At 37.5% G+C, this 27,919-nt stretch overlaps 1 long non-coding RNA gene across 1 annotated transcript in view; it reads left to right on the forward strand.

Annotated features, from left to right (window-relative positions):
* Positions 1 to 25,557, forward strand: part of LOC139826510 (uncharacterized) — a 36,869-nt gene extending 11,312 nt beyond the window's left edge. Inside the window, exons 2-3 of the long non-coding RNA XR_011736617.1 lie at positions 11,032 to 11,162; positions 22,154 to 25,557. This is a non-coding gene — a long non-coding RNA (uncharacterized lncRNA). The remainder of the gene's footprint in view (positions 1 to 11,031; positions 11,163 to 22,153) is intronic.
* The last annotated feature ends 2,362 nt before the right edge of the window (positions 25,558 to 27,919 follow it).

A 27,919-nucleotide genomic window follows, 5' to 3' on the forward strand; every position in this document is an offset into this window, starting at 1 on the left:
AACACAAGAGGTTCCACTTAAATTTGAGAAGAAACTTCTTCTCAGTGAGGGTGACAGAGCACTGGAACAGGCTGCCCAGGGGGGTTGTGGAGTCTCCTACTCTGGAGGCATTCAAAACCCACCTGGACATGTTCCTGTGTAACCTCACCTAGGCGTTCCCGCTCCAGCAGGGGAATTGGACTAGATGATCTTTCGAGGTCCCTTCCAATCCCAAACATACTGTGATACTGTGAATTTAATGTACCTTGGATAAGAATAGTTAGATCAGTATAATTAAAAACAGTGGAACTAGCTACTGCTATTATTACTTGATACATCTTTCTATTTTGAGTGCTGTCAAGGACTACTGTTTGACTGTGTTAAGTATTGTACCAACACATATGGGTGCCTTGCACAAGACCCAAAAAGTAGAGCCTTCTGTAAGCTCTAGAGAGTTTTTGCACCTTTCACACTGTACTTTCTTATCTGAGGCAATTTCTCTGGTATTCATTATTACTAAAGCCAGTTACAACAAAGCATTTAGTTATAGCTTGTTGGAGCTGCTGATGGAGTCATTCAGACTGCTTCTAAGCCAAAGAATATGTAAGTAAACCTTATATACCTCAAAATATGCATTCCTTCTTCATATGTTTGATTATCTATTTACATTTGTAAATTCTGTACTCTTAAGTTAGTTCTTGAAAGGTGGAAATTTATCTTAACCTAAGCCACATTAAAGAGGTACCATGAAGACTTCATCTTCACAGTGGTCATACAGCAGTTTAACAGACCTTTATTTTCTAAGTAAATCAAGTTAATTATCAGAAATAAGCATTTTGTGGTTCTTTCAATAAACACTATTCCAAGGTTCTCAGAAATTCATCTCTCCTTCAGTGTGATTGTCTCAGAGAAAGGGAGTAAATTGTTTGAAGAATGTTAACAATTTTAACCTGATTGCAGTTCATCCTAACTATCTTGTGATCTGCAATGTTGTTTTAAAGGACAATCTCCTATATCAGTGATCTCTTTCTCTTGTTTGGTTTGTGTAAGCAATTAGGCAAGAAAATGTACTTGAGTTTCTTTGAGAAATGTAAATTACTGAAATAATTGTGCTTCGTGTTTTTTTTTTTTTTTTTTCCAAGTGCTTCATTAAAATAACACTCCTATTGTTAGGAGGCAAATATATTTCAGAAAACTTTGTTTTAGTGTATGAATTTTACCAATAACAGGAGATGGAAACTGATGTATGTTATTTTGCTAGATACTTTCTTGTATTCTGGCATGTTTTATTGTTTCAATTACTATTTTTACAATAGTCAGCGAATGCAAGCATACATGTACTTTGTATTGTTAACAGATCGTAGAATGGTCTGGGTTGGAAGGGAACTTAAAGATCATCTAGATCTAAACACTCCTGCCAAGTGCAGAGGCACTTTCCACTAGACCAGTTTGCTCCAAGCCGCATCCATCTTGGCCTTGAACACTTGAACAGCTATGGGGTACCCACAACTTCTCTGGCAGCCTGTTACAGTGACTCAACACCGTAATGGTAAAATATTTCTTCCATGTATCTAATCTAAATCTATCCTCTTTCACTTTAAAGCCATTACCCCTTGTCCTATCGCTAATTAGTGAAATGAGAAAAAGTGCACACAATACTCAAGGTGAGGCTGTACTAATGTTAAATACAGCAGAATAATCACCTCTTTTAGCCATTTGTTTATGCCATATTTGGTGCACACCTGGATGCAGTTTGCCCTCTTGGTTGCCATGGAACATCAGTGACTCATTTTGCACCTGTTGTGAACCAGCAAGATCAACTCCCTTTCTACGAGGCTGCTCTTACCATTTTCACAGAATCACAGAATGGCTGGAGTTGGAAGTGATCTCTGGAGATCATCTAATCCAACCCACCTGCTAAACAGGGTTCACCTAGAGCAAATCACACAAGAATGCATCCAGGTGGGTTTTGAATGTTTCCGAAGAAGGAGACTCCGCATTTCTGGGTAGCCTGTTTCAGTGCTCTGTCACCCTCACTGTGAAGACGTTTCTCTGCATATTCAGATGGAACCTCCTGTATTTTCATCTGTGCCCATTGCCACTCAAGGTATCATTGGGCACCACTAAAAACACTTCTGTCCCATCCTCTTGAAACCCACTCGTGAGATATGAGTATTGATAAGATCCCCTCTCAGCCTTCTCCAGGCTAAACAGACCGAACTCTCACAGTCTTTCCTCAGAAGAAAGATGCACCAGACCCCTATCATCTTTGCAGTCCTCTGCTAGACTCTTTTAGAATCCTAGCATGTCCAGAGTTGGAAGGGACCCACAAGGATCATTGAGTGCAACTCCTGTCCCTGTGTATAACAATGCCACAGTTAACACCTTGTGTTTGACAGTGTTGTCCAGTCTCTTCTTGAATAATGACAGACTTGGGACTATTCCTGCCTCCCAGGCGAACCTGTTCCGGTGCTCCACCACCCTGCAGGGGAAAAACCTTTTCCTAACATTCAACCTAAACCTCCTCAGCACATATTCCTACCATTCCCTACAGGTTCTGTCATTGGTCACTAAAGAGAAGAGTTTGGCACTTACCCTTCCTCCTCCCCTTATGAGGAAACTGTAGACCACAATGAGGTCTCCTGTCAGTCTCCTCTTCTCCAGGGTGAACAAATCAAGTGACTTTAGCCACTCCTCATACGTCTTCCCCTCCAAACCTTTCAGCAATTTCATAGCCCTCTTCTGGATACTCTCTAGTAACTTAATATCTTTTCTATACTGTGGTACCCAGCACTGCACACAGTACTCCAGGTGAGGCCACATGAGTGCAGAGCAGGGCAATCACCTCGTTCGAATGGCTGGCAATACTGTGCTTGATGCAACCCAGGACACGGTGACTAGACTAGAGTGATGGAGAATGACCCTTTACCTCTGATGTGCTGAAAGAAATTCAAATCCACAGTGGGAAGCAGCTCAGTTCCACTGGCTTCTCTAAAAGGGTAGCTTCCAAAGGATGTAGCAGAAGAGAAACTTCAGCAAAGGCCTGGGGCTCTTGCCATACTGCTATGGTGGGTCCTAAATAGATCAGAATAAATGCAATTAAATCAGGGGAGCTGAAGATGCTTTCTGGACTTTCCTAACTCTTTTTTTGACTTAGTTATGCCACCGTGACATCAAACACCTTTTGTGGAAAGGGTTGAGTAACAGAGTATTGGCTTGTACATATATTCAGGATTACATAGCTTTCTCCTCAGCAGAGTTCACACTGGCCTCACCAGATGGTAGCAGCCTATGTTAGAAAGAAAATTAATGCTTTACATAATAAATAACCCTAATGTTCTCTTAACTGCAGTAATCCATTGTGATTACATGCAGCGTGGGAATGTCTCTTCCTTAGGCTCAGGTACAATTTGGTTTCTGTTTCTTTCTCCTTTTTTTTTTTTGTTTGTTTTTGGCTTCTGTTGTTTTTTCTGTGTATTCTTCTGTTCTTTCCTCTGTATTTTTATCCCTTTCGTGTCTCCAGAAAGTGGAACTGCATGTTCAAAAAAATCATCATCCAGCTTCACAACTGATACTCCAAAGAAGTGTGATACAGTTCACATGTCTGTGAATTAATCTGTCTGCAAATTTCTCCCTGAGTTTGCATTCAGTTAACATTCATTTCATTTTACAATATTTAATTCCACAATGATGAGGGATAGGCATATATGTTTTGTTTGGGTTTTTTTGTTTGTTTTTTTGGGGTTTTTTTGTTTGTTTGCTTGTTTAAAAAAAAAAAAAATTGAATCCCGAGTAATCTGAATATATAGTGAATAGCAATAAAAAATATACCCAGGCCCAACCTGTCCACCTACATCCATCAGCAGCGAAACTTGTTAAACTTCAATTTAATAACCTGACAGAATGTCTGTATGGGACTTCTTTAAATATAAAGGCTTTCAATAAATCTATGGAGAAATCAGATTCCTCCGTCCGTATTTTCCGTATGGAAAATTTCAGTTCAAAACCAAACTGAAAAAAAAAAACACTATCCCAAACATCAAACATCTCCTGCACTCAGACAACAACAAAACAAAATCTCAAACATTCCATCTGTGCATACTTGTCAGTGCACCTGAATTAAACAATCCGAATCACTGTGGCAAGGAGTCACTGAGACTCGGCTGGATACTGTACTGCCAATGTGCAGCACCAGAGAATTAGAGGATTCTTTCATGTGGTGACTAAATATTTTTCCAAATTAGACTCAAAGAAACCCCAAGCTGGAACTTCGTTGCTGGGGATATTTCCTTTATTTTATTTTTATATTTTTCTTATTGTTTTGATTGTTTTGTTTTGTTTTATTTTGTTTTGGTTTGGTTTTTTTTGTTTATTTGGTTGGTGGATTTTTTTACTTTACTGGTTTTGTGAAAATCACATGAAGGAAATACTGTTCTCACACTTTCAGAAAGGTAAAGGACAAATTACTCCTTTACTTTTTTCTGTCTTGCTATTTATGTTCAGTGTTTGCTGTATGCTTCTTTCCCAGACAGTCTTTCTGCGAGTTCATTTTCATTGCTGTGCAACTAATAACTTGCTGGACAAATCCAAAGTTTTCTCCCTGTGCTCCATTCTCAGCACTTCGGTTTTTGACAGTTATTTTTCTCCTTTTGCTGATAGCATTTCTTGTCCATTGCACTGGCCATTTCTAGCCAGCTTTGGTCTCTCCACAGTATGCATGTGTGTTCTTCAGGGACTTCATGGACTCCTCCAACCAGCACTGTGTTGTCACCTGCTCAAAATGCTATCTATGAGGGCTCCAGCTGCAACTCACTCTGCATTGTGCTGGTATTTCTCTTCCTACTATGCAAAATGATTCCACTTTTTTTTTTATTTTCAGTTTGATAATAACGGAAATTTTGGTTAGTAACAGATTACCCAGAGACATAACAGGTCACAGTTTTACACCTTCTATTGTTGATGTTGCTGAATCTGCTTAGGATATTACTATACAAAGTTCTTATCACTTATTTTGGACTGGTCTTTATGAATTTCAACTTATATATTATTCATATTCTAACCAAACAGATCTCTAAAAATTCATTCAGTTCTTTACTCTGACTGATCCCTTTATTTTTACCTTTTGCATGGTCTGTATGATTGCTTTTATTGTTTATTTCTGCACTGCAACACATTACAAGTTTATCCATGGTTAGGACTCCAAAGTAGACAGGACTTTCTTGTTCAAATATAAGGAGCAGGGTAGAAATTGAGACAGAATTATTGAAAACAGAATCTTTTCAGTGTCTGGGTTTAAATTAAAGAGAAATGTATATTGTTTCCAATCATCTTAATATGTTTCCTTTAATCCATATGGCATTCCAAGTTTCAGCACTATTTCCTTTAACTTATGTTGGTTTATATGTAATGAAACATAATGAAGAGGTGTAAGGCTAAAAGCTGTGGTTTAAAATTTCAAAAGGAAACATCTCAAAATTTTCAAAATGGAAACTTTTTTTAAAAAGTATTCAAATTACGTATCTCAGTGTTTGAAATATTTTACTTTTTATTTTGTCTAAATTATTTGCAAATCTTTATTGCTTTAGCTCCCCAAGGGAAAAAACAAACAAAACAAACCAACCAACCAACCAAACAAGCAAACAACATACCAAATTCTTCATAGATCTACAGGAAAATAATACAGAAAAATAGTAATGATTATTATCTATCCCAAAGCATATGGTGCTTGAAACTTTTGTTTACAATAGATCTAGAAATACATATATATTTTTTAAAATCAAAATCAATTATATTGACATTCTTGAATGCAACAAAGTTTTATAGGGACTGGTTACATAAAATGTCCTATTAGAAGCTACGCTAGTCCTTCATTTTTCATGATCACTTAGTATGACTTTTTTTTCTATAAAAACTTATTCCCTAAACAGAAAGTCAGGCACAAAAATAATTGTCATTACTGAGAATTTTACTGGTAGTTTCAAGGAAATGTTTTCCATCTAATTGACTAAAAAGAGATATGTCTTTCTGCAGAACAACAGATTGTATTTGTTTCAAGAATTTGAGAAATTAAAAAATATCTAAAAGTAGTTTTATGACTTTATACTTTAATGCCTGCCCTCCTGCTCCTTTTTCTGCTAAATACTTTATATAATATGTTCCCACTTTGTTTTATATCATCTTTTTCCAATGTGAAATTAATCTCAACCCCACATTTTTGGGAGAGGCACGTGGTATTTTAAAATGAAGAATTTCTGGAAGAAAATTCTAGACTGCTCTCTGGACCTGAAGATAAATTTCATGGAAAGTGCTGTATTTAAAATGTATTTTATAATTGCTTTTATTTTTTCATTGAGGGGAGGGTAAGAATGAAAGTAAACCAAACCAACCAACCAAACAAATAAAAAAACCCCCACTGTCTCATTAGCCTCTAAGGCATTTCTGACATCTTTCTTGAATGGAAAATTCTGATGAAGTGTTTGAACTTCTTTTCCTGAACAGTACAGTGAGGACTTTTCTGTTCTTCATCAACTTGCTGCTCTTTCCAAATGTTCTGTACATCAGGTAGGTTAAAGTATAAATAAATAAAAAAAAAAAAATAAAATAAAATAAAACAACAAACACACAAACCAAAAAAATGTACATATCTAATCAACCTTCACTTTCCAGCAGGGCTCAACATATTGTGCTTCTGTTTTTTACGTTGTGTCAGGAATGCTCTTAAACGTTTTGAACTGGTATCTACTCCGTGTATCAGGAGATGCCAACTATACATTTTTGTAGCTGATGAATATCCATAAGTCAAAACAGTGTTGCTGGAGCAAGCAAAATATGGAGACCATTTTACCAAGAGTCATCAAAGTCATTAACATTGACTTGGAACAATTGTCCTTTTTGTCATTTTAACAGCTCCCTCTAGTTTCTCTCTCTCTCTTTTTTTTTTTTTTTTTTTTAGAAAGGAAGCTGAAGACATGTCTTCAATTTCCCATGACTGAATCCTCATTTCTATTTTAAAGAATTTTAAATAAATGTAAAAAGTAAATATGAGTAGTATATGCCATACAAAGAATGAGGTCTTACCTGTCATTACTTTCATTTTAATATCTCAATCTATATCAATCCTTATCTATTACCTTGAAGAAAAGAACTTTTGAGGCTCTCCCTCCATGTCAACCCAGTGTATTGCTAGAATAGCTTGCTTTTCTTCCTTGGGATTTCTACACACAGAGCCAAAATGAAGCTTTTCTTTTTCAGTCATTTCACTACACTGGAACTGCAGATGTGATCATCAGCAAAGGAAGCATAATTAAATACTCAGTTACTGCTTAGGTGAAACTGTATTTTTTTGTTTCCTGCCTATAAAACCTCAAAGTTAGGGAATAGCTAACTGAAAAACATTATACTGGGCTGTGTAATATACTGAGAACAGTCCTGTAACTGGCATTCTGAAAGTGAAAGTATATGTAGTGGATATAGATGAGTGGTGCCATTAATGTTAGTGGCTCTGTTTTCAGCTTAAATATAGTTTAGTACTAAGAATTATGGTCACATTGCAGGACTAGATGTCTTACACAGGAGATTTAAATGCGGTTCTAGGGAACACAGGTGACCAGGAATGCAGGGAACAGGGCAAGCAAACATGGCTGGGGCAGTTTGCACAGCAGTTTGCACAGGCAGGTTATGCAACAAGGGTGAAGAAACTCTGCCATCTCAAGACATCAGCTCAATTAGTGGTTACCACCCTCGCAGGAGGAGCCTTACTATGGTATCTACCCGATGCAAAGGTATGTCCTCTGTACTCATTAGGAAGGATGTAGCAACCCAGACAGAGATGTTGTGGAAACACACAGCCATCCAGACCTCAGGCTGCAGGGAGTCTCAGAACCCTTCACTGGTCTGGAATGGCAGCAAAGCATTGCAGGAGGTGTGACCAGGTGCATGATTTGCTCAGCCTAGTGGTAGAACTAAGAGAGCAGGTAGAAATGTTAAGCGGCATCAGGGAGTCAGAGAAGAAGATAGATGGGTGGGATCCAGCTCTAGCATCCCCGAAACAGGAAAGGCCACCAGTAAAAACACGAGATCAAGAGAGTCTTGTATCGTTTCCCCCATCAGACTGAAAACAGTAGATCAAGGGAAAGGAGTAAATAGAGGCAAGTTCACACTACGGGTATAAGGTGAATCCTCCCCTTGCCCACGTCCACTCTGAGGTGCTTCTGTAAAACAGGTATGAAGCTCTGGATGTGGAAGGGCAGACAATGGATGAGGAACACGAAAGTCCATCTACACTACAAGTGTTGAAAGGATCAGAAAGGCCTATGCCCTGTATTATGAGCACATCCATGAGAAAGAAAAGAAGGGTTATAGTTGTAGGTGACTCCCTTCTGAGGGGTACAGAGGATACAATATGCTGGACAGACCCTCCTCTTAGGGAATTCTGCTGTCTTCCTGGGGCCCAGATTGAGGACATGACTAGGAATCTTCCTAACCTGATGGAGCCCTTGGACCTCTACCCATTACTGGTCTTAAATATGGGCAATAATGAAGTTGAGATCTGTAGTACAAGGGTGATTAAAAGAGATTTCAGGGCTTTGGGACAGTTGGTGAGAGAATTGGGTGTACAGGTTATTTTCTCCTCTCCTTCCAGGCGTGGGCAGTGACATTAGAAGAAACAGACACAGTCTATTAATACTTGGCTCCAGGGCTGGTGTCACCACCACAATTTTGAGGTTTTTGATAACGGGATGGCCTACATGGCACTGAGTTTGCTGGTGTCAGAAGGGATTAAACTTTCTCAGAGGGGGAAGAGAATCTTTGCACATGAGCTAGAAGGACTAATTGACAGAGCTTTAAGTTAGTCATGATGGGAGAAGTGGATGATATCAGGCTTGCCTGTGATGAGCCATGGCAGAAGACACCACGGACAGAGGGCTCTGGTGCTAGTGAGGGCAAGAGGCTAGCATGGCTGCATTCAAACCTGCTAGTCAAAATAAAGAATAAGAAGGAAATGTACAGGCAGGGACAGGTACCCTGAGAAGAGTATAGGTGTACTGCCTGGTTGTGCAGAGATGGGTCAGGAAGGCCAAAGCACAGCTGGAGCTGAACATGGCAAGGGATGCAAAGAATAATACGAAGGCTTCTACAGGTATGTCAACCAGAAAAAGTAGGTAAAAGAAATCGTCTCCCCCTGATGAGCAAGACTAATAAACTGGTAACAACAGACAAGGAGAAAGCTGAGGTACTCAGCAACTTTGCCTCAGTCTTCATGGGCAAGTTCTCTTCCCACACCTCTCAAAGGGATGAACTGCAAGATGGGGACTGAGGGAGCAAAGTCCCTCCCACTGTAAGCAAAGAGCAGGTTCATGACCCGTTGAGGAACCTGAACATACATAAATCTATGGGACCTGATGAGATGCGTCCCAGAGTCCTGAGGGAACTGGCTGATGTAGTTGTCAAACTACTTTCCTTAATATTTGAGAAGTCATGGCAGACAGGTGAAGTCCTGAGTGACTGGAAAAAGGGAAATAATGCACCCATTTTTAGAAAGGGTAGAAAGGAGGACTCCAGAAACTACCACCTGTCAGCTTCACATCTGTGCCTGCGAAGATCATGGAACAGATCCTCCTAGAAGCTATGCTAAGGCACATGGAAGACAGGGAGGTGATTCGCGACAGCCAGCGTGGCTTCACCAAGAGCAGGTCTGCCTCGCCAACTGAGTGGCATTCTACAATGGAGTAACTACATCAATGGACAAAGGAATGGCTATGGGTGTCATTGGTCTGGACTTCTGTAAAGCCTTTTACATGTTCCCTCAGAACATCCCTCTCTCTAAATTGGGGAGGTATGGATTTGACGGGTAGACTGTTTGGTGAATGAGGAATTGGCTGGATGGCTGCACCCAGACAGTATTGTTCAATGGCACAGTGTCTGGATGGATATTGGTGACAAGTGATTTCCTTCAGGGTTCTGTACTGGGACAAGTACTGTTTCATATCTTCATCAATGACATAGACAGTGGGATCGAGTGCACCCTCAGCAAATTCACAGATGACACCAAGCTGAGTGGTACAGTTGACACACCTGAGGGATGGGATGCCATCCAGAGGGACCTGGACAAGCTGAAGAAGTGGCCCATGCAAGCCTCATGGGGTTCAACAAGGCCAAGTACAAGGTCCTGCACCTGGGTTGGGGCAACTCCCAGTAGCAATACAGACTAAGGGATGAAGGGATTGATTGCAGACCTGCGGAGAAGGACCTAGGAGGTACTGGACAGGAGCTGGCAATGTGCCCTTGTAGCCCAGAAGGCCAGTAGTATCTTGGGCTGCATCAAAAGAAGCATGGACAGCAGGTTGAGGGAGGTGGTTCTGCCCCTCTGTTCTGTTCTGTTCTGGTGAGATCCCACCTGGAGTACTGCATCCAGCTCTGTACAGAGAAGACATGAACCTGTTGGAAAGGGTCCAGAGGAGTGCCACCAAGATGATCATGGGACTGGAACACTCCTTCTATGAGGAAAAACTGAGATAGTTGGGGTTGTTCAGATCAGAGAAGACTCCAGGGACACTTTAAAAGGATGGGGACAGATATTTTAGAAGAGCATGTTACAACAGCACAAGGGGCAAAGGTTTCAGACCTAAAGAGGGGAGATTCGGGCTAGACATGAGGAATAATTTTTTTACATTGAGGGTGGCAAACTACTGGACCATGTTACCCAGGGAGTTGGTGGACACCCCATCCTTGGAAGATTCAAGGCCAGGCTGGATGGGGCTGTGAGCAACCTGATCTAGCTGAAGATGTTCATTGCCAGAGGGTCGGACTGGATGACCTTTGAAGGTCCCCTCCAACCTCAAATATTCTATGATTCTGTGATTGTGCTTCCACTGAATTTTGCCAAAACCTGGTTAAAGACAAAAGAGAGCATGATATTTTTATATATTTTTTTAGATATCCATATATTCTGGGAGCCATGAATAGAATAGGTGACAAACTGAAATTATGTACTCTGCAAATTGTTGCACAGAAGAGCTCTGGGAAAATAATTGGTCATCTTAACCATTTCAGAAAGGAAGAAGATAATTTGCTCTTTCCCTGTACGGCACTACAGAAAGATCAACAAAACTGTATAGTCACCAGAATCAAATACTGCTGGCAAAACTGACAAAATCAGTATGGTTCCTTTATTCCATATCCAGGTGGGTATATAAACAGTAATGCTATTTTCTTATGTTAAGCTCCATTGTAAGACTGAATCAAGATGTAAAAGTACTTATTCCAACACTGCCTGATTGTGACCAAAGTCACTATCAGATAGCTAATATTGATATAGCTACAATTTTGTTTTTCAATGCATGGGTCTATATTCCAAGCTTGAGTAAGACACTTTATGGTGCATCATGTCTGTCTGGTTTTTTTTTCTTTTATTGTAGGTTATAAAATGACAAAAGTGGTATTTTTAATTTATCTAAACAATACTGGTACACACACATATGTGTATATGTCAGTGCAGATACACTGTAGTTCATCTAATAAAAATATAATATTTCAGAAGTATATATCATTGTAAAATGTAAAATTCACAGGTGTTGTGAAGCTATTCCAATTGCACGCATCTAGTTCTATTAACCTTCAAAACCAAAAGATATTCAGTATGTTCTTTAGCATATTTGAAATTTATAATCAGAAGCCCATTTGATTCATCTTTAACTTTCTTTCACAAATAATGAACCTGCATCTTCATGAGGAATGTACAAGTATAAAGAAGAAAAAGAATTTCCCATAAATTCCCAAGAATGTCACAGAATGGACAAAACACTGGGGAAAAAAAAAAAAGGCAATAAATAAACAAACAAACAAACACATTGTTTTCCTAAAAACTTGTCATACTCAGATTGTTTAAGTAAAACTTAATGTTTTGTCTACTTCTATACAAAGTGGAATAGTGTTGATAACACTTGAACAGGAACAAATACCTGCAATGAGAATAAACCAATTAAAATATTTTTTGTTGTGAAACAAGCTTTCCTACTCTGCTTACTTTAATTAAGCAGAGATTTTTTGTGCTTGTTCAGTGAATTCCCACTTCTTGGATTTCCATTTCACATATGTGTTTAATACATAAAAGTCAGTAAAAGTAACAGGCAAGCAAAAAGATAAATTCAGTTTTCTATAGAAAAACTGTTCCATTTTGACTTAACATCCATTGTGTGCTCTATACAATTTGTACTTCATGACTCCAAGTTAGCTTACTGCATTTGTTTTAATCAGGTTTGTTTTCACAAGACCAGAAGTGTTTATTTTTTTTTAATCAGTATAAGAAACAAACAGGAGTTAGATCTTAGCTTGTCTTTGCAGAAAGTTCATTAAAATTACCAGATTTATTTTGTTAAATAGAATATTAATTTTATGGTAATCCTTCTTCTGCTACATATAGGATAGAGCTACAAATAAAAGAATTTAATTTATTTAATTGCTGTCTGCCAGTGTAGTTCAGCTAGTCAAAATGTGAAGGCCGGACCTCAGTCTGTGGAGTGTGGGTTATTAACCTTGTTATGCAGCATAACCGCCTTACCTGGTACTGCAAACTATCTGCACCTGCTGCCTGCCCTGGTGCTACCTGCTGTCAGATGTGCTCTTGGCATAAGATGTCTCCGTGTGTCTAAAACATCATTTTATTCATGGGAGCCAGGCAGTAGGTCCAACTTTCTGAACATAGCCTTAAGGAACCATTAATGCAAAAATAGTAACCCAGTCTTTTGCTTTAGGCCGTGTGAACTTTGACATACATTGATGGTTGTCTAAGCCCTGAGAAAATAGTGAACCTGTAAAACTGAATAGAAGTTTTCTCTAGGTCTTGTTTTCTGGTAGGATTTCAACAAAATATATGCAGAAGAACCTTACAACTCTGGAAAATAGAAAGCAAAATATTTCTTTCAGCTTATTAAGTCAGCCCAAACAAAAGAAAAAAAAAAAAAAAAAAAGAAGGAAAAAAAAAAGAAAAAAAAAAAAAGAAGATTAAGTCTCTTTCCATGGCTTTGATATAATTTTCATACACCGGAGTTTTTATCTCATGTAGCTATATATGTATCACAGATGTATGAAATACTACCAGGAGTTGTGTAGTGTTTCCTAGAAAGTATATGTTTTTCTTTGAAACACCTCACATAGCAATTGCTGGTTTATATACAGTTCATGAATGAGGGAAGGACCAAGGAGCAAGCTCAATCACATGCTCTGTAAGACTGGATCTTCTGTCATGTAGACACCATCACATATGCATTAGTAAGCCTGATATACCAGAGAGCTTGTGCAGGTAGGAAAAAAACATCCTGCACCAATTGTACTGCCTGCTCAAATGAGTCCGTCTCACAGCAGCAGTAGGACAATTCAGAGTAGGAGAAGGTAGGAAGAAATTGTGGGGTTGTTTCTTGTGCATAGCCAAATGCCTCATCTTGGCTAATGACTTGATATTTTGCTGGCAAACATAGCGGCAAGGTCCTCTTTTGCATTTCCGCTGATACAGAGTATCTCGCAGTGACATAGTCCTCTGTAAGAAATAATGACACTAGATAAATTGGTAGATAACCTAGAATTGAGAGTGACAAGATATTTTGTTTGTTTTTAATGTGACTGCAAAGGAAACTTCCCAAGGGGCAGTTTCCACATGAAGTAGTAACTCCAGAGGAAAGTCTTAAGGGTTGGGAAGAAGAGAGAGATTGTCTTCTTCTTGGGATTTTTCTAACGAAGTTATAAAAAAGTTCCAGATGCCTTGCCCATCCCCATCTACAACTTTTACCCTGTGTTCATGTCCTAGGTGATATGTTGCACTGCATGTGATTACAGCACTCTCAGATTAGACAAATACTTTATTCACTTATCTGGGTAATGATGCTTGTCTGCAGAAGGGAAGACCAAAGGGATATTTTTCTTCAGTAGACAAATACCATGTACTGCTAATTCTGCAACAGCTGTTAAACACTGAAGAAATTAGTAGTTGAGGTCTGCTAACATTATTAACATCTCTCTCATGACACTGAACATTAAAATGAGAAATCCTGAAGCAAACAAAATATACACAAGAGGTCAAAGTGGACGAAAATAATTTATAAAATTGTCCCTGTGTTATCCTCTTAGGAATTACATAGTGTATCTTGTAAAACACAGATTAATTACTTAGCAATAAGTTTCTGCAAAAAAATACCATGTGTTGCAAAAGTATTGCATTGGTATTATTACTTGATTATTAGAAGTTAAAAAGCATACAGCTAACTCTGCATCAAGTCCAAAGTTGTGTGGTACAACACTTGTTTCCCATAGCTGTATGAGTTTCAGTGTGAAACTACATGAAGACATCAATAGGTAGCTAGCAAGTCAGTCACAAAGGCAGTCCAATTACACATGATAACGCTAGGTGTCATGGAGGGACCCCAAAATTAGCTTTAGGTGGACAACCAAGTCCAAAACAAACTTTTATTCTGTCCGGGAAAGTCCAGGAAAACAACCAATTAGAAACGGGGTTTATACAATCATTTAGCACTCTGGTATCATAAAATACAGGTTTAGATATCAGTTGATGAAATCATTGAGATACAGCAGACAAGAATAATGGAGATCCACAGTGTGCATACACGTGGCTCACCACAAACAATGCCAGAGCCGTCTCTGACTCCAGGAAAATACACTCACTTGTCTAGTGAGAGAAACACTCACTTTTATTAAAACAAGGAATTATTAAGGAAAATACACTAGCTAGTCCAGCGAGGAATTATTAAGTTACTACTCAGCCATATGTGGTGATGAGGGAATCCCAGTTTCGGAAGGTTACCTTAGATGTCGTGCCAGTATAAGGGAAGGGTCACTCTTGGCTGCATTTTGGCCCACTGTTCCAACAGGACACACACAAAGGGAAGCCTCGGTGGGAACCCCATTTTTATAGTCTTGTCAGATCTGGTTGTGGGCATTCCAGAAGCTTCTCAGCTCTCTCTGCACCCCCACTCTGGCTATGGGCACCCCAAAACTTCTCAGCAACCTCCCCGTTCTGGCTGTGGGTGCCCAGAAACTTCCCAACCTTTTGGCGCCTCTTCCCCTCTCCTAGCTAACCAACAGAAGGTTAAACAAAAGGAGCTATTAACTGCCCCATTGCAGGAGAGGGGGCATGTGTTGGGGAAGAGGGGGATGTACCCATGTAGTGGCAGAGCCCTCCCCGCCCCAGGGGGATGGGGTTGTCACCAGCCTGGCTGAGAGGTGAAGCCAGAGACAAAAGAGACTAAAGGAGCACCATTAGAAGGTAATAATGAGTGAGCAATCGCCGGACACATGCGTGCAGAGCGCGTGGACAGCACATGCAGCCTATCGTGTTATTGTATAACACGAGTTACAACCAATCACATTGTTGTAAGGCACGTGGACAGGGCAGCTTTGCTATAAAGCTAGACCAGTCCAACAATAAAGGGAACTCTGTGAACATCATATTGGTGTGTCAGGTTCCGTGGCTTGCATGGATAAAGCAACATACCCACATCGAAGGAAAGGCGGGGAGGGGGGGCAGAAGGAGGTGTGCAACTGCCACCCTAGGTTAATGGTTGGATTCAGTGGTCTCAAAGGTCTTTTTCAACCAAAATGATTCTATGATTGTATGCACAGAATATTTAATGCATCCTTTTTTGTAAAAAACACCTTTTAAGAAAGCTGAGTTTTGTGGACAAATGGTTAAAATATTTTTAAAAACCCAAATATTTTATTATAAAGCAATGATGAATTTCTTGATACATTAATAGACAATTATTATTGAAGGAAAACAGGAAAACGTTATTTTAGACCAAATGAAGAAGAACCAAGGGAAGAAATCATGTTACTCATGTATGATTTTGATTCTGAGCAAACTTTTCTCCCATTTTAAGGATAAGCAAGAAAACACTATTGGAAATATGACATCTGTTTTGTTACATGGGCATGATCCTAAGGTTTCTGTAAAGTTGCCGTAATAACCAGCATCATTTCTTCAGGAAGGTTTGCAATACTGGATACATTGTTCACAAGACTTTGCTGAAAGAATTGTACAGAACCTGTTTTGAAGAGGACTTAGTGAAAATCAAAGAGAATAAAAGTTTTCAAAACACTGAAATCTCAGTAATAATAATGAAGGAATGGTAATGTAATAAAGCTAATAAACTACATTTACTATGTACCACAAAGAAGAACCTAATTCAGTTAGAATACTGAGAAGCATAAATGGTTAGATAATGGCATAGGAGGTATTTAGGGTGTCTCCTACTGTCTCAATGTCAAACCTTAACAGCAGACCACTAAAAGATTTCAAGCTCTTCCGAGTGAAGAACATCTTTTTACACTGTTTGTTAGTGACTTGCCCCAGAAAGGTGCAGGTCTGGGACTGGGTTCTGTATGATGCCAATATGTGATAGTCTTACTTACTTTGAAAGGACCCTTGAACTTTAGGTTGTGTTCTCAAACTGCTTTTCCAGTCTACTAACAACAATCTAATGCCAACAAGGCAGTAGATGTTCTTTCCTTTCCCCCTTCCCCCCACCTCTTGTATTATCTTTATTTTTACAAAAGTGTTCAAGTAAAGGTGTGTGAAGGAAGCATCACGTAAGTCAAACATCTTTTTATTTCTATGTAGTGATAACATAAAATCTGGTACAGGCTTGGCCTCATGTGTTGTTCCTCACATCAAAAGCAAAAGACATCTTACTCATACTTCTTCTCTAGTTCCCTCATTTCAAAAAAAAAAACACAGCTACATGTTTTGCTAATGGGAAGATAAATGTGGAGTATGGGCATGATGCCTGTGTTTTCCATACTTCTCTGCCAAATACTATCCTTTCCAGCAACCTGATATGAAGATATTAAGCAATGTAAGTGATCTTTACTTGCTGTTAGTATTTATCAGCTATTAATTTTTAACACAAATCCCAGTGTCTATAATACTTATGTAAAGATAGGTCTTGTGTACATATTTCACCATGGTCAGAAAGGATCCTCAAATGTCTCTAAAACGATAAACATTGTTTTGTTCTGAATGCTGTCAATATGAATCTGGCTAGACAAGGTAATTTTAAATGGGTATCGAGGCAAAATCGCAACTTATTTCAAAGAAAGACCAATAGAAGCTGAACAAAGACAGTTATTAAGACTTCTATCTTCAACTGTTCTAGGATCTAAATATAATTCTTAGTAGAGATAGTTTTGACTGTTTGTGGATTTTCCCACTGTAAAGTGAATTTGGGCAGATTTTAGAGGGTAAATACAGTGCATGGCATGATCTCAAGTACAATATTAAATGCTAAACTGGAGAAAATAAAGAAAAAAAGAAGGGAGAGAGGGAAGGGTAAAAACACTTTTTTAAAACCCAAATTAATTTTTCCATAAAGAGTTCATAAAATTATAAAATTTGTACCGTAACCTTCAAGGATTTGCCAAACATTGTCATGATACGAAGTCAAAGGAGGATACTCTGAGCTTATTTTATGATAAATATAGCTTTCTACACATCCAAAAACTTAAGTCATGTTTTGTTAAATATTTCTACATATTTGGTTTAATTTTTTTTGCATTTTAAAGAGCATATCATAGTTTTCATAAACTCTAATAATTACACATGCAAGAGCTTTTTCTGAAAATTATGTGAGTTTTTAGAAACTATTTGGTCACTTCTCACAGCTAATGCTGCGTAAGACAAAATAAGTGTTGGAACTTCCCTTAATAAAACTCTTATTATTGTATTCTTTTTAAAATATAGACATGAATTTTTCCACATCTTAAACATCCTACTGCTCTATTTATAAAAAAACCCCACAAACTTTGTGTTTAGTCCTAAAGCGTAACTTAAATAAAAATGAGCTGATCTAGGGAGGTAGATTTTACAATGTCAGTTAAAAATACATGGTACATGTCATAGCAGTTCTTTCTTTGTCAAGAAACATAGCTCAAGACAGGGTGCAAAGGAAGAAAAGGAACATGTTGATTTTGAAGATGGGACCAAGTATTAAAGCGTAAAATCAATTCAGTTAGGTTCTTGGTGTGAACCTGTAAATTACATCTAAATGTGAAGGTGTATGAGCACAAGATTCAATACTGTGTTTTACTGTTACTTCTTCAGTGCAAGGGATATTAGCAACACTTCTCTAAGACAAGAAGTCTCTTCTGGGAGCTAATGGTATTTTAAAATGTGATTCTTATCTGAGACAAAATGTAATTCGCAGGATAGTCACATCTTCTGTTATGCAGTGATGCAATACGTAACTTTTCAAAGTACCTTTGACATGATTCAGGCAGTCACAAAATATTTATAAGTAAGATATCTGCTGAAAAAAAAAAGTAAGTAGTGGGTTGTTTCTATTTTTCTTCTGGCACAGAGCATGCAGACAAATCAGATTTTCAAATTCCTCTGTAGACATATTGAAAGATGAAGTTTCATGGGGATTCAGGAAATATCCCTCAATGTATTGGAAAAGTCATAAGACTGTGATGAAAACTGGAAAATCATGATCAAATTTCAGTATGTGATGAAATTTATTTCAAAAAATTATATATTCATCAGGTTATTAATGATCTGAATAGTTTACTCCTAAATCAATTTGGTTTAGTATGTTTCCAAGGTGTGTTTGCTATACAATCTAGTCAACATTCAGCTCTGAAGGTACTGTAACCTATTCTGCATTCAGGTACTTACTCCTCTTTAATATACTTAAAACTGACTAAGCTTCTTCGTAGAAGAAATTAATTTATGAATATTATCACTAAGTGAAATTTCACTTTTAGATTTCATTGGAAATACAATATTTGTCAATTTTTTATTCACTCCAAGTAGAATAAACAGCTCCTAGCTCCTTCAGCCAAACAGGACACAGTAAGAATGTCAGGTGCTGAATATAATTAGGCAACAAACACAAAGTTTAAACACTTGCCTTAAAGTGTCTCCATGCCATCTGCTTTCTTTTAGAAGATGTAATTTCCTATCCATTTGTGAAAGAAAACGTGGTGGCATTTTACAGATGGGTTCTAGCCTTCATTAGAAAATTATTTAAGGCACTCTTACACCCTCAGCATTTCCTCTTTGGTTTACTGTAGCTAGCTAGCTCATCAGAAGCTAACAAGCTAGTTTCTGCTAAGTCTCCATTCAGTGAATTATTTGTTCTTGGTGTTACTCAAAGCTTCCTAGTCCAAGTTTTCTGAATTTCCTCTGTGCCTCTCCCAGGGTTTGGGATTACATCCTGAGGTCTCAGAACCTAACTAATATAAGGTGTGACACACAGCGTTGCAGATCCTAGATATTTTGCTTTACTCTAAAAGGAAGTTTACAGGAATTGTTGCCAGTTGTCTGAATGTTTGCATTATTAGAAAAACCAGCTAGTTTACAAGTAAGAAATAGACTGAGGTTGTGCAGTATCATCATTGTAGCTGTATCCCTGGAAAAAATTTCACTTATCGTTTTGTATTTGAAAACAGCAGTAGGGAATACATGGCATGAAGAAACAGTGTCAGCAGAGATAGGAGCACAATGTTAATAACTGGTAGCTATGAATAGCATAAGATCTTTCTATTTATTTTATTATGTGGGTGTATTTCTTTATTGTTTGCAAAATATATTCTCCATTCTTTGTGATAGCCTTAAAGACTTCCATTTGACAAGACACCTTACTTAAGTTCACTGTTGTATTTACTGCAGAGTAAATCTCCACTCCTTTCCAAAAGCAAGGCTCACACTGATACAGTCTTATACTGACTTCAGGGGCACCCCGCCTAGACTGAAATGGAGGAAGAACAGATGCAAAATTATTTTAACCCATTAAATATTATATAGAGCAACAATGTCATCTTCTTTTTAACTAACTTTTTGACATTGTTATTATGACTTTAAAGAAGTGCAGCTTATTGGTTAGTTTCCCCACTCAAGAGGGAAACAAATCAGAGGAATACTAATTTCTGATAAAATTTCATAAACAGAAGTGCAATTGCGCAGCCCACAAAGAAGATGAAAGGATGCTTTTCTCTGTCTTTTTCTACTTCTGAAATTCCATTATTATGGTGGGAAAAGTGATAGCTCTTGGTATCTCCAGAGAATACTTTCATTTCTTTCAATCATGTAAATTGTCATTTGCTCAGACATCTATAACAAGACAGAGGTAGCTTACATTAATTTACATTTCAATCTTCCAAATGCATGTGAAGTGGAAAACAGTTCTGTGACAATAAAAAGCTAAGTGTAGTTTACAGTTAATATATGAAAAAATTCTCAGCTCACTTCATTCAGTCTGGTAAGGCAGAAAGAGCAATATATTAAAATAATGGACTTGTGAAGTAGTTAACAGTGTTTACTTAACATGTCTGTTAAACACAGAATTTTAGTTTGAGAGTTTTTCAATGAAAATGACATCAACAATTAACAGTTATTGATTTGACAGCAAGGTGATTAAATTGGTTTTGCATAAATGAAAATAAAAATCCAATTAAACTTGACTTCCTGGCTGAACTATTTATCACTGAGAGCATGCTGGGTGAAGACTACTGAAACTTGGATAGGTCATACATTAGTGTCATGAAATCAGATTGCTTAAATATAATGCGATCTAAATAAACTATCTTCTACTTTCTCTTTGCTGTTTGAAGACAGTAGTTGCTGGGCATCCATCCTGAATAAAATCCTCTTTTTCTGGTATCCATCCTGAAAAAGTTATTCAAGCATAACAGCATGGTTGAATTCTTTAATTTCTTTAGGAAAATCAAGATCACAAACTAAAAGCTCATCTTCATCTCTCTTGAAAAAAAACAGTTCCCACAAGCAGGATAATTTTTATTAATAAAATAACAATAATAATTTAATACTAACTTTGTAATAAACTTTGCCTCTAAGTGTCAAATTAGCTTTACATTATTACTGTTTTATGAAAAGGACACACACTTGTGCCATGAATACGGCCCACAAAAATGTCACTTTCTGACTCAATGTGCAGCTTAGCTTCCTGTATATGTTCAGACATTCTCTGCCTACTACACTGATGTGCTTTTCCTGTTTAATTCAGTTCTGAGAACGATAATTTTCTCCCTTTTGAATTGTGAATTTACCATTTTGATAAGTACTCTTCAATATGAGTAGTATACTCCTGGAAGTAACCATTCTGTGTTTAGCTGCCATAAGAAGGACACATAGTATTAGAGTTTGGAAATATATACATATATATTCTTTTTTCTCATAAAACGATTCACCTTTTAGCAAAATCAAGTTATATTAATTAGAACCTGACAGTGTTGGCTTAGGAAGAGAGCTGTGGCACTTGTCAGGGATCATTTAGTATATGGTGTTGTTTGTGGATGAAATTCTCAAACAAGTTGCATCTTACCTTAGTCACAAATCCTTGTATTTTCCATCTCCTATGATTTTTTTCCTAAAATGAGTTTCCTATTAATGCAAAAAACTAACCCTGCCATAACAAATTATTAATTAAAGTTATTCACTAGTGTTAATTATTATAGAGTCTTATAGCTTCTGTAATAAAAACCTAATGTATCATATTATTTTAAAGAAGGTCAGATGGTAGTTTGAAACACAGAAACAGCCACTGCTACTTTATGCCATGCTAACTGACATAAACAACATATTGTTTTAAGATGTTGTTAATTACATAAGGGAAGATTGTACCCTGACAGACACAAGTCAAAGAAAATTACTTCTGTGCACTAGCTAATCTGTGTAACCAAATCAACAGATTTACCTGAAGACAATGGGAATGTGGCCAGAAAATACAAGATTCTATTTAGACATGCCTGAACCTCATGTACAGCCATGATAATGAAAGATTACAAACACTGGTATTAGTTACAACTTCGTATCATCTTCAGGTTACTGAATGTTGTATCAGGTAGTCTGTGTCAGGTTGTCTGAGAAACTACAGTTAGTGCTGTAACAAGGGTCTGCTGGGCATCTTTTCACTGCTCCCTCCCTGCCCTTCTCTGAAAGCTGACTAGATATATATATATATATTTTTTGGTCTACAATTAGATTCTCAAAATGAGATTGGAAATTATCCACGACTTTTTAAAATTATCCACTTACCCAGAAACATCATAATGCCTGTCAGATTAGTTATCATGTATGAAGTTTAAGACCATTTGAAAAGATGCTAAATCCATTAATGTCGTGCTTTTTTTCTTTTTTTTTTTTCATCAGAAGACCTGGTGGTACAAAATTAGTGGAGAAAATGACAGAAGCAAATGCAGAAACAGTCCGGCTCACTAGGAAAGAAAGACATCTGCCTTTATTTAAATGGTTGTATACAGTATAGGTCTAAACTCCTGATGTTCAAAATAACTTGAAGGACAGAGGGTTGAAAGCTGAGTAATACAATGATATCTAACACTCTTCCTAAATTAAATGGCAAATTGTATCTTACTGGTAACAATGAATTACAGCATAAATTATTATTTTAAAGTAATGGTGCCTACTACTCTTAGTCACTGTTTCTATTTCAGGTTTATGAAGGCAACAGAAGGTGGATAAAGATCCCTCAATTGTTAGAACAATTTATGGTGTTCTTCATGCCTTTCAATCATAACAGTACACGTGACAGTTTTACTTGCACAGTATATAAGCATGATTTGTAGGAACTTCATAATCCTAGCTTGTACACAGTCAACACAGGCTGTAGACTTGTCAGTGGCTTTCAAGTACCACATTTCTTGTAAACATCTTTGCATTTGTATCCCAAAGTATTGATTTATATAATAAAGTTGAATGTTTTAAGGTGAAAGAAATATACGCCAGGGGTTATTGCATAAATTACAAACTTATTTTACACATCTAAAACTACAGTAGACCACGAAAGCTATATTAAAGATAAAAAATGCCCTTATAATTCTATTTTTTACCTGGATTTTTCTTTCAAACATTGTTGTTTTTTTTTTTTTGCCTTTTTTCTTTTTTTTTTTTTGCCTACAGAACTGGACCTTGAAAGAGAATGTTGTTTGCCCCTTTAGTGTCTAGAAAGATACAGATTTTTTGCAAAGTTTGGTATTTGCTAAATATCTGTCAGGGTAAATTGTTTAGAAATCCACCTCCCATAAAAAAGCACATATATGTGGTGGAGGGAGTATCCTGTAACACTAAACCAGGAGGTCATTTTTTCAAGCCACTGACCATAAATGCATTATTTTACCTTTTCCTGAATGGTTATGATATATTTTATCAATACAAATCAGTATCTGGGTGTAGGGGTTTTTTTGTTTGTTTATTTGTTTGTTTGGCAACTAGTGACAAGCTACTTGATCCAGAAAGTATATGTACGTTATAATTTTTGAAACAGTAGTTCTCATACATACATGGTGTACCCTACTCTCAAACCTGGGCAAAAGGAAATATTCAGATTTGTAGACAAAGTCACAAAGACTTGAGACATGACTCAGTTCAAAGGAGCCACTGTAAAATCAAACAAATGACGCAGGAACTCTCTGGCATTATCAGTACATTTATATGCTATGAATACCAGATTTTGACATTGAGAAAGGACTAATGACTTTATTTGTCCCTGAAAATGTCATGTTGGAAAAGTGCTTCACCTGATAAAAACAAACAAACAAAAAAAAAAAAATTCTGTTCTGTCTATACCTGGATCTATTCCTATGAGACAGCTATACATTTTTCTCCAGGTTGGTGTATCTATTGCCATGCTCTCTTTTCTTTCAGAATTCTATATTCACTATGAACTTATGGCGGGATTTATTACTTTTTTTTTACAAAAACTGTAAATAATAATATATAGTACTTGTAGGCATTAAAAAAGAACTCACAAACTGATCAAATTATACTTTGTTGTTGAGCAACTGATCTCACAAATTCAGAATAGAACTATGTTATTTGTTTACTACCTTCTGTTTGATAAAATATCTTTCTCCTGCATTTTCCTTTCTGTTGGAAGTAGAAACACAATTTTGCAGTTCAAGAAGCAAATTGTTGTATGAGTGTCCTTATCTTGAATAGTTTCTTTATAGGGATTATATCATGGACCTGCCTAAAAATTCACGGCACCATCATTACTGAGGTATACCAAGAAAATTCACTACAGCTTTTTCACATTAAGGAGTGCGTTAATTTGCTCCTACATCTCATATTACCCTTGCACTTGTTTCCTTTGCAGTAGAGTCTGGCATTAAAATAATAAAGCAACATTTTGCTATGAGCAAAAAAACCCTACAGATTTAAGTAATACCCACCTTCAAGTTTCTAGGCTCAGAGATTATGAAGTTTTCTGACCCATTAAAGCTCATGTTTCTTTCTGAAAAATAACAATACTGTTGTCATTTACTAAAGTGACCATGGCTTATGCTTGCTTGCTTTTCAACACATAATCTTTTGTTTTCTATTCTGTAGAACTATGGCTGTCAGCCATTACATCACTATATGTTAATTAAAATTTCCTTATTCATTTTTGCAAACATTTTTTACTCTCTGAACATTGCTAAAATAAAATGTGGAAAGAAAATCTTACATTGGTTTAACAGTAGTTTTCAAAATATTTATTCATAAGCTGAAGGTTTAAGAAGTGATGGTTGTAAATGTATCTTGAGTGTATCTTCTGTTTCTACTCTGCATCATTGAACGTTTCTGATAACAGAACTATTATTTTGCATGGCATTACTTCTGAATGAGACTTCTGAGAAAGACATAAATAATTTATAAATAATATAAATATATAAGTACAAATACTGTCACGGAGGCACCCCGAGGTTAGTTTAAGGGACAACAGGGTCCAAAACAACTTTTATTAAACCAGTGAGAAACAGGGTTTTAGCACTCTGAAAGTGACTTAAATACAGGTTCAGATATCAGTTGAGGAAAATTATTAAGGGGCAATAACTAATACAACAGGCGGTCCACAGAGTGCATGCACATGGCTTCACCAAACAATGCCAGAGCCGTCTCTGAGTCCCGAAGGAGTACACACTTGCCTGAACACGATGCGGGATTATTTTTAAAGAGATACACGTTCTCGTAGTGAGTACGGAAAGTGCACACTCACGATTCTGCGAGGGTAAATTTATAATACACTCGCAATCCTGCGAGGGTTAATTTACTTACACGTACAAATGTGCACGGAATGCTACACGTGCTTATGTAGAAGTGTTACAGTTGAACTGTTTTTTTGTAAGCTGTATTTGGTTTTGTAAACTGTGTCCAAGATTCTTAACACCTCTTGAAGCTTCGCAGGTTGTATTCAGGTTCTTATCTTAGTTTGAGAATAGAGAGCTGAAAGCTAGTCTTTATCTTATCTGGAAAGTGTAGGATGTGCATCCAAGAGTCTAATAGTATTCTAAAATGAGCATATGGATAGTGCGCATGTGCTGTGACAAAAGGTGAAAAGGACACGAGTGAAGAAGGCTACTTACTTCATCCTGAAGACCACCTGAATGACCACCAGAGGGCACTGCACATGCTTAGAGTAGTTCCAAAGATATCGTAACTGATACTGTAAAATAGTTGTGTAATCTAATGAATATGTAACACATACGTTGTAAACCTAATGAATATGTATGTGACCAAATTGTATAAATGTAATGGAGTTCGAATCAGTTGTTGAAGCCAGCTTTGGGTGCGAACCTCTGGTTTCCCAGCGCTGAAATAAAGCACTGCATATAACTACGCCCGTGGTTATGTGTCCTGATTGCTAACAGAAGCATGGGAGGAAAATACACTAGCAATGTGCGAGGAAATAATTTAAACTACACGTGCAAATGTGCACGGAAAGTACACGTGTTTGTATTAAGCACAGAAAGTATGCATGCAAATGTGCACAGAAAGTTACTCGTGCTTGTATTAAGCACAGAAAGTTACATGTGCATACATGCACAGAAAGGATAAATACACTCGCAATCCTGCGAGAAGTTTTACTCACACCCGTGGCAGCAAGGCAGGTGGAGTCTCCATGCCGGGGAGAGGGGCTCTCGGTGGCAGCATCTTGCTCGTGCTCCGAGAGACCCACCACAATGGGCGGTGTCTCGACGAGAATCCCGTTTTTATGCTGGCCGATCGGACCTGACTGTAGGCATTCTAGAAGCCTCTGTGCACCCCCACACTGGCTGTGGGGTGCCCCTGAAGCCTCCAAACATCCCCCACACCAGGCGCCCAGTGGCTCACTGGTGCCTCGGCACTCCCTTCTCCTAATGGCCCTGGCCAGGGTGCTCTGGGGCCAAACAAAAGAAGCTGTTAGCCTCAAACAGCAGAGAGAGAGGGAGATGTGCTTCCTCCTTCCATACTGAAGAATGGAGGGGAGAGAGGGGGGTTTGCATCCTGCCACAAATACAAATAATGATGATAGAAGGAATACACTCTTCTTGGTATAGACAAAAAACTTGCTACCTCGTTATTTTTGTGGAGATCAACAATTTCACATTCAGGATAAATATTAATGACATCAGACAATAGTACTGGCATACTTGCATTTTGTTATAGTAAATGTGACAAATAATGTCTGTTGTGTATGAAATGAGATCTATTCATATCATCTGAAGACACTGAAATACTAGAATGTGGAATTTAACATACATGCATTACAGCAATTAATTTGCAACTTCTCATGGAACCATGTTGTGTATAGGTGTAAAAGAACATATTGAAAATAAACTAGTCACAGCTCCTTCTCTTGGAAACCCAACACCCAGCGTGCAACAAGTTAAAGAAATAAGGCGTAACAGTATTGCTGGAGAATGCAAAGTAATCTATAAAACACTGTCAGGCTAGCAGGACTTGCAAGAGCCTGACAAAAAGTTTAAAGGACAGAAAGCTCAAGAAAGGGCATAGAGAGCAAGAATTTGATGGAGTCCTGGTGACAAGAAGGGTGAGGAATATTTATGTGTGAAAATGCATGAGAGAGACAGAGTAGTAAGATCACTTGGTGAAAAACTTCAGTGTGAGAAAGAGTGAGGAAATGGCAATCAAAAGACTTCCAAAAATTTGACTCTTACTGACTCTTGCAACAGAGCAAAGCATTCCAGCAAGCAATATTGAAGCTGACCAACAAAAGCATAGAAATGAGTTTATTAAAATACCTGAGCTTATTACTATGGTAGGTTTTTCCTTTCCATTCATAAAATCCAATTCATGAGTTCTGTCCAATGATCTGGAGCATATGTATTTTTCAACATAGAAAACCTTAGACTTTTTAGAACAATGCTGTCATATCAGAATGTATGATGAACAACTTTAATCCTTATTCTCAAATTTTGCAACGTTCTTATTATTCTAACTGGAAACTAATTTCTGACAACCCACAAAGTGTCCTTTCTCTGCACTTGCAAGCTGTTTTGAGTGAGTATAAGCAGGAATTTGGAACTTTCTGAACAACAGAAGGGTTCCAGCTGGTGGCTGATGGAAATAGATTCTCAACCAAAACAGGAAAAACACCGAGAAGACAAAGTCTGGAGGAATGTATGTTAGTACAGTATCTGTTACCATATATTTGCACATAGAAAGATCTTTGTACACACATGTACTCAGTCGGTATTAACTTAATCTAAGTAAAGGAAAACAAAATTTTCTAATAAAAATAGAAAAATGGAATGCTGTGTGATAGAACAACCATCACTGAACATATCCACCTCACAAATTATTTTCCATTTCAAAATGAAGTTCAGTATACATAAGACAAGAATAAGTGGGCAATTCAGAGCTTTTACTATGCACTGTGGTGACATGCTAGAACATTAAGAGTCCTGAGCAAAACTTTCATATATTGGCAAGTTGCATTTTTTGGATTATGTGATGTCTATATGACTGGCAATGTTACATATCAGCAACAGATGAATATTGATTATTTATGCTACAAAGAACATATGATGTTTTGTGCCGTATGTATTTCCATCAGTATTTGTTACACTTTGTTACAGAGTGAATTTTTCCTTATTTCTCACATAAATAACCGGTATGGTGATTACCACCTAAATA

The sequence above is a fragment of the Patagioenas fasciata genome, chromosome Z, assembly GCF_037038585.1.
Source record: "Patagioenas fasciata isolate bPatFas1 chromosome Z, bPatFas1.hap1, whole genome shotgun sequence".
Taxonomy (NCBI): Eukaryota; Metazoa; Chordata; class Aves; order Columbiformes; family Columbidae; genus Patagioenas; species Patagioenas fasciata.